Source organism: Benincasa hispida, chromosome 9 (assembly GCF_027475165.1).
Source record: "Benincasa hispida cultivar pf3 chromosome 9, pf3_genome.v1.1, whole genome shotgun sequence".
Classification (NCBI taxonomy): domain Eukaryota; kingdom Viridiplantae; phylum Streptophyta; class Magnoliopsida; order Cucurbitales; family Cucurbitaceae; genus Benincasa; species Benincasa hispida.
In genome coordinates, this window is record NC_143486.1 from 80957319 (window position 1) to 80965607 (window position 8289).

Genomic DNA, 8289 nt, shown 5'->3' on the forward strand with positions numbered 1-8289 from the left:
TAAATAGCTAAGTCAAACCTTCAATTTTCACTGGATATGCCAGTTGAGTTACGCTCTTGTTGTTTTTTTTTTTTTTTTTCTTTTTGTTTTGGTTTTAATTTTGTTAACTTGATCTCTCTCTCTCTCTTTTTTTTTTTTTTTTGCTTTAATTTTTTGAATCTACGACTAAATTACATTCTCAATTTCTAAGGTGTCTGACTTAATATTTGGTTCCATTATGATATTTTAATTTTTTTTTATTTTGTTAACAAAATATTTTTCTTTCTGCAACTCAATAGAACTTGTCGAAGGTATCTTTCTCTCTTATTATTATTATTTTTTAATGTTTCATTAACGATTTTGTTTTCTTCTTTTTGTACCTTTATAGGTAGACATTTCTTCAATATTTGTGGTGCACCCATTTTTTTAAACCACACCTTAAAACTATTTTTCTATTTTTTAAACTTCTAACTTAATGTGAATTTTTTTAACGAGTGTAGCCATAATTAGATGGAAAAAGGAGGATGACATCATCATCTATTCCTTTTCCTCTTTATATTTATTCTTATTCAATTAATTTTTTATTTTGAAATTGAAATTGAAATCTATCTTTTAAATTGAGATTTAGATTGGATAGTTTTTGTTTTTGTTTTTTTTAATAGTCAGTTTAAAAGCAAACATAATAGAAATAGGTTTTTGATTCTAATAAGAGTGGCATACTTTTATTTTGAAGTCTTCTAATCATAAATGAAAATATTATTAGTTTGTTTATTATCTTCATATCAAAAATTTAAATTGATAAAAAAAATCTAAAATTTAAGGGTGGTATTCTTCACTTTTATTTTTTCTAAGATTTTTTTTAAAAAAATTCAATTATATATATATATATATATATATATATATATTACAATTTTTTAAACATTTTCAATAGAATTTTCATTTAAATGAAATATTATCAATTTTAATAATTAAAATAATAATAGCAATTTAAAAAATATAATTAAACTGCTAAATTCTTATAATTTGTAAAAATTAAAATTCAACATTTAGCATCTTATTTTAAATATTACAACATCTAAAGAATTAAAGTAATAAAAATATTGAATTTAAATAATTAAAACATCTATATATATTGTCGGGATGGGGCATAAGGAATATATTCCCCGACCCTGAATTGTAAATGGGAAAAAGATTTCTCCCCCCTCCCCATTCCCGTGTATTCGGGGCGGGTCCCCATGGATCCCTACCTCGTAAATTTTTTGGATATCTCTAGGGAAGACATCCTTCTTATATAAGTGAATTTCATTTTTAATATTATGAAACAAGTGCAATATACATAATTTATATATAATAATAATTAAAAGTGAGTATTTAATAAAAAAATAAAGATTATAAATATAAGTTTTGAAACATAAGAACCAAATTAAAATAAGACTCAAAAACTCAATAGTAAAATTATAACATATGACTAAATTAAAATCGGACGAAAATATTTTCCATATATTATTTTGTTTGGACAAAATTTCATTCCATATATTTCCAAATCAGACTCTCCAATCAAATTGGTACAGTCTTTTGATTTGGGAAATTACCAAAACTAAAAAAATAATTGAACTTGCTATATAAAGAAGCTTGGTCTTCGTCTTCAATGGAGAAATTACAAAGCAATTTCAATGAAGAAAACCCTCGGCCGTCAAAAGATCGAAATAAAAAAGTTAGAGAAGAAGAGCAGTAAACAAGTAACGTTTTCGAAACGTCGTGTTGGACTTTTCAAGAAAGCTAGCGAGCTCGCTATTCTTTGCGGAGTAGAGGTAGCCATTATTGTCTTCTCTCCCAATGATAAGATTTTTTGTTTCGGTCATCCGGATGTCGATGTGCTTTTGGATCGCTATCTCACCGGAAATTTGTCTCCGCCAAAGCAAGCAGAGAGTTATATTCCTGTAGCGGAGTTTAATCGTGATTTCACTGATATTGCATTGGAGTTTGAGGCAGAGAAGAAACGAGCGGCGGAATTGATTCGTGCGGCAGAAAATTCAAGGAAGAACGGCGGATTTTGGTGGCGGGAGGCGGTGGAAGGAATGAGATTGAAAGAATTGAAGGAGTTTCGATCGGCATTGATGAATTTGAGAGCCAAAGTGGCAGAGAGAGTTGAGCAATTGACGTCGATAAGAATCGGAGGGCCTCTGTTACCAGCATTACCACCGCCGTCCGCCGCCGCAGCCGGTGATGTGGTCGTTTCACGTGAAGACCAAATGGTGGTCGGCTTCGGTTCCTTAGCTCGCGCGCCGGCTGTCTACCCGAGCTGACAGAAATTTTAAAATTCCTCGGGTTCCGATTTCTAAATTGTTTTAGCTTTCCTTTCCCATTTATCGTTAATTCCTTGACGTTGAAGTGTTAGTTAATCAAATCAACTCAATATGGTTCCTCCGGTTCTTAAGGAGTTAAGAATTAATGTGTTATTTATTTATTATATTTACTATTTAATATTGAATTTTACTGCCATCCGATTTCCAAAAGTGTTGAATTTGAAACAATTATTGATTACAGTTTTTTCAAATTCCATATTTAATTAAAAATTTAAAAGTTAAAATTTGAAATCATTATTTATTATTCTAAATTGTATTTAAGAACTCAATTAATAAAATAAAATAAAATCGGTAAATCTATGCTAAAAGATAAAAAAAAAAAAAAAAAAAAAAAAATCTAAACAACTAAACCTATTACTAAATTAAAAGATTTTGAAAAAAGTATAAATTAATTATTTTTCCTAATTCTAATTTGATTATGAATTTTTCAATTATAAGAGATGCTTTCTTCTATTGTAAAATTCAAACTCAACCTCAAAAGTTCTAATTTTAAAATTTAAAGTTTTAGGTATTCAAATTTTTTTCTCCAGTTTTACATCTTTAATTAACTACTCAGTGATATTTTATGAAAGGTAAATCTTGTAAATTTTTAGTTTAAATTCAGAATAATAAAAGAAACAATATAAAATAATTAAAAGATAAAAATAAATATATAAAAATTAAGAAATAAAAATAGATTAGAATTGATTGGAACAACTAAAAATCAATAACAATTGATTATGATCTGAAGAATTAAAGAATTATCAAAATTCGAGTTATGAACTAGAATCATAGCACAAACGAGACGAGGAATTTTTTTTTATTATTTATTTATTTATTTTTTTCTGAAATACGCAAGGTGAATGGGGATCATTTTTGGGCGTTCCCACTTTTGGTTGATTGATACGAAATTGACCCATCATATTTGGGCGTGCGAGTTGCGCGAATTTGTTTGATTAGTTAGTTTGGCTTGGTTATTGCATTTCCCTTCATCAAAATGGTGACTCGGCCCCAATTTTGCATATAATTGAGTCGAATGGATCCACTTATATCCCTAATAGTCATCACAACCAATGATGTCGTCATCGCGATATTTTTGCGACGGGATTAGAGTTTTTCTAGATTTTTGTTGAGTTACTCTGATTTTTTTTTTCTTTAAAGTGTTCATCGAGTAGTTGATGAATCATGAAGCTTCACCAGAATGGAGAACTCTTTTGTAAAAGTTTCATGAAGAATTGTGAACTTTCTTTTTTCTTTTTTTACTTAAATGTTGTATTTTTTATTACTATATTCCTATCTTGAAATATGGAAAAATTACTTCTCTCTCTCCCCCTCTTTTTTTTTTTCAGTCGTAAGTTTTGAATATTATTGTACTAAAAGAAAGGTTTTGAATACATAAAGTTTTTTTAATTATTATTTTCAATAATCCTATAACATTTTAAATTAGAAAAATCATATAATTATTTAAAATAAAAAACCTATTCTTACAAATTAAGATTAAGAAGGTATTTTTCGTTTAAATAAATAAAACATAAGAATTTTATTTAGTATGTTGAGTTTTTTTTTACCAAATAAATAAAGAATACATACTTTTATTTAGGATAATCGTCTAAACAGCTTGATTTACTATCCAATCTGAAAGAGAGGATAGCCAATAGTCCACGTTTAGGCCACAAGATCATCTAGCATTATTGGCAACATGATCACAACCTTATAATAATCATAAGAGCAAAAGTTAAAAGAAACTCAGGAAAAGTTCCTCGCAAAAGTTCTAATCTCTTTATTATAACGATCAACCAAAATAGAACAAGTCACTTCACCAGAAATCAATTTGATAACTTTGCAGACAATCTAATTCCATGATCAAATTAGGACATGACAAAGATGCAACAAACCAAATCCCTTCAAGGATGGCTAGGACTTTAGTAGCTAGAGGAACTTTATAATCTAATTCACAAGGAGTGCGCTACGTGCCACAATCGCACTCTTATAAGGATCTCAAGGCGATTGGGCGACACTTGTTCTCACCTTTGGACAAGTCAGCCAATCTAAATTCGAATAGCCAGTGGCACAATGGAAATTTCTTCTAACCTCCACCTCCGTTCTTGAGAAAATGTTTTAGAAAATGGGTTTAGAAAAAAAAAAGTTTTCGCAAGCGTTTGAAAGCATGACTGAGCAATGGAAATTAATCTACAACTAGAAATCAATAGAAGACAATAAAGCTTTATAACATACAACTCTCGGATGTGGAGATAGGACAACTAGTCATACCCCAACATAGTATATTCTGAACAAAAAGACATCTACCACCCTTGCATATAGAAACAGGCAAATGGTCATACACAAGGAAAATTATATAGAAAGTCAACTAACCAGCAAAATGAAATACGTAGGATGAAAGCATGTTAAAAAGAGGTGGAGTCGAACATTCGGCCATGGGCAACATGCCCTAGACAAGCATGACCCTGACATTCTCCCCCACTCAAACTCTACTCGAATTCAGCAATTTGTTGAGCAGTTTTCTTAAGGTCTTCTGCGCGCTCCTAACTGAATTCTCTATCTTGGAGGCTTTTCCACCTCTCCAAGAACTCTTCTAGACCTTCCCTTTCATCTCAAGTAAGGCAAGGAATTCCATCATATGTTCGTTGTTCAATATCTCGGCTTTTCCTCTGTAGGGTAATGAAGGCGATTGAGAATGGCAAAAGCCGCTTTTATAAAGCTTGTCATGTTCTTCTAACTTTGTTGCTTCTTCTAGCAAGTCTCTCATCGACTTCTTTCTCTATCATTCTCTTCATCGTGACAGGTGGACATGTCACAACACTACATCGCTCATCAGCATGGTTGGGGTGATAAGGCTTCAAATTACTTACATGGATAATAGGATGAATCTCCATCCACGAAGGTAATTGTACTTGATAAGAGACTTTCCCAACCTTATTGATGACTTCCATCGATCCTTCATTTCTCCTCACGAGGCGACATTCTTTTTTTCCTTGCAATCGAAACTATTCTGGGTGCAATCCTACCCGAAGTTTGTCCCCTAATAGGAACTCTTGGTGTTTGTGCTCCCTTTTCCTCCACCTGTTCGTGTGCTTTGATGCGTTCTCTACGTAAGTATAAGCTACGTCGAAAGACTGTATTCATCTTCTAGTGAATTTGCGAGCTTGAGGACTTCTATTCGCACAATGGTTATCTACAGTGTGTAACATGAATGATTGTCTACCACGTACAATCTCTTGGTCAATCCACCTCTGTGGAGGCAGGAACTTGTGTAAGCTGTCAGACTCGATATCACGACACTTTTCCAAGACATATAGAATGTCTTGAGGGCCTTTCTCTTCCATCGTTTCAACTAACTTGTGGGTAAGGTCCCTCTTCAACTAAAGGGTTGAGATCATCTTTACCTTATTCAGTTGTTTGATCCCGGTATGCACAACGGTGGGCGTAGATTGTTCACGTTCGAATCGATGTCATTAGTTCGAATTTGACCAAAACAAAATATTTATAAATCACCGAAACGTACATCTTATACTAACAAGTAGCATAAGTGGCAAGTACGGGATCATCCATAGGGAAAGCTTGTTTCTAATCTTTTCTTAAGCTAAATTCAACTATGAAAGCGATAAAAATGGGGGTTTTGATAAAGTAAGAAACATACTTGAAATTAAAAGAAAGAGAATACATGTGAACAAGTATTGTTCATTCTCATTTCTAGTTCAAATTAGACATTCTTTGTAAATTCTATAATTGATTTCTACAAATTAATTAAGCAAACGAATTATGCATACAGCTACTCACTTGACTCGATTAGGCTAACCTCTACAAAGGTGGATAACTAGCGAAATCTAATCAAGAAAGCGTTCTAAACATTGATTAAAGTTGGAAAGGCCTAACTTTATAAACCTATATGCCTTTAATCCTATTGGATTCGATAGCGTCCATATAGAATAGAAAACATATGCATTAAGTTCGAGAATTCAATTATGTCGATTATCGTCAAGATAGCCATATTCAATTAACCGAAATTATCCTTGAATCTAGCAATTTATGTATTCTAGGAATAACCATCAAATACAAAATTAACTATTGTCGTTTGGTAGACCTTAGTTAGACATTCTTATATATGAATGCATTCAAGCAACATATTCAATCCAGATTGTAGCAAACTAAGAATCTTGGCTATAAATGCTTAAAAGATAAAGATCCCTAAACATGCTTTTAGAACTTAAAATTGATTCAAAGATCCATAAATTCAGAATACAAAATGTAAAGAAAATCATAAAACTCAAGAAGATTGCAAGAATCCTTAAAATAAGAAATAAGATTGAAGAAATTACTTCCCAAATCCATTGAGAAATCTATGAAGAAATTCATTATATTGTTTACAATCAAAGAAAAAAACAAAAATATGCACAAGTTTTTTTTAGTGCTTTCTAATTCACAAGAATAGAAGCCTTTCTTTTTTGCATATTTCTGCAACAGGATAAAGGAAACCGAGAAACTTGCATGGGACTAGCTATTCACTCACTTACATTCCCATGGAGCGGTAGGCCTAGGGTCTCTAAGAGCTCACAACTTTCTAACTAATTGGAAACAAATTTACTAAGGAGATCAATTGATGAAGAGAGAAAATCCCGACTCCATGAAAATTATGTCTCCCTTTGCCAAAAATGAAAGAAAAGTTTTTATATTCACAGGTGTAACGTCGCGAAGCTAAGGCTAGCGTTGCAACGCTAAATCGTAAAAAAAAAAAAAAAAAGAAATGTGGGCCAGGGTCGAAACGCTTGGCTTATGCTGGATTGCGCAAAGCGCGCTCGTGCAGACAATTTCGTCAATCTCTGAAACGTTGCGACGCTCTTGGCAGAATTTCAACGGTGTCCTGTTTTGCAGCTAATGGGTGCATTCTGTCTTCAAACATTGTTTAACGCTTCTGCGAGGGTCATGACACTACTTCTGATAGAATTTTGGTAATTATTTTGGTTCTCTTCAATTTTGTTGATTTCTTGGTTTTTTTTTTTTTTAATCTTTTTTAGCCCAAATTTCTTAAAATGACTTCTATTACTCCTAGGACTATTTGTTTGATCTAAAATAGGTGTCGTCAATTCTATCTTACCCAAACAAATGAAATTTATAATACTCTAACTACAATTAGAACTAACACGCAATAATAGTGGAGTAAGAGGTAGATCCCAATAGAACCTCTATTAATTGACATAAAATAAACTACTTGAATTTCAAAATGCAAAAGATTAAATGGGGTTGTTTGTTTTGAAGAACTAGAAACTAACTAAGTGGAAAGAAAAAAAACAAGATTTGATATAGAAAATTTATTAATGAGAGAAGTAAGAGAGATTATGAGATAAGACTCAATTGAAATGAAATCTTGGGATTTTATGTAAACTAGACAATTCTATAATTGACTTAACAAAAAATCATGCAATTAGATTATTCAATGTTCATTAAAAATAAATTCCTAATGCCCTAATTAACTAATTTCACAATTAACCCTAATCTAGGTCTTAATTGCTTCCTAAAGACATTCACAATTAATCCCTAAATTGCATTAAATTCATGGGTTTTCTTAACTATTCCAATCTTGAAATCAAAAGACTAAAAAAGATTGATTGCATGAATTTTTTGAACTAATAGGTTCTTTAAAGAAAAGAGGAAAAGAAGTCCACACTTTTATCAAGACTACTAATTTTTGCAATCATAATTACAATTTTATTATAGAACTATGTAATTTTTGCATACAAAAATTGATAAATCTTGAGTCGCCAATTCAATCTTAATCAATTTTATTCTAAATCTCAACAAGAACGTTCATAAGAAAGTAATTATATGAAATAAAATTCAAAGAAAAGTCTCAAGAAAGTGCTAATCTATATAGTTCCCCAAGAAAAAAGATTACCTACTCATGGATGATGAAATTCTTCAAACAATCCATTGATAGTTGTATCATTGG

General features: G+C 31.3%; 1 pseudogene across 1 annotated transcript; it reads left to right on the top strand.

The window, feature by feature from the left end:
• Positions 1-1649: 1649 nt before the first annotated feature.
• On the top strand, positions 1650-2495 carry LOC120084894 (agamous-like MADS-box protein AGL62 pseudogene; annotated as a pseudogene). The gene has a single exon (XR_016532369.1). The product of XR_016532369.1 is annotated as an agamous-like MADS-box protein AGL62 pseudogene (transcript).
• The last annotated feature ends 5794 nt before the right edge of the window (positions 2496-8289 follow it).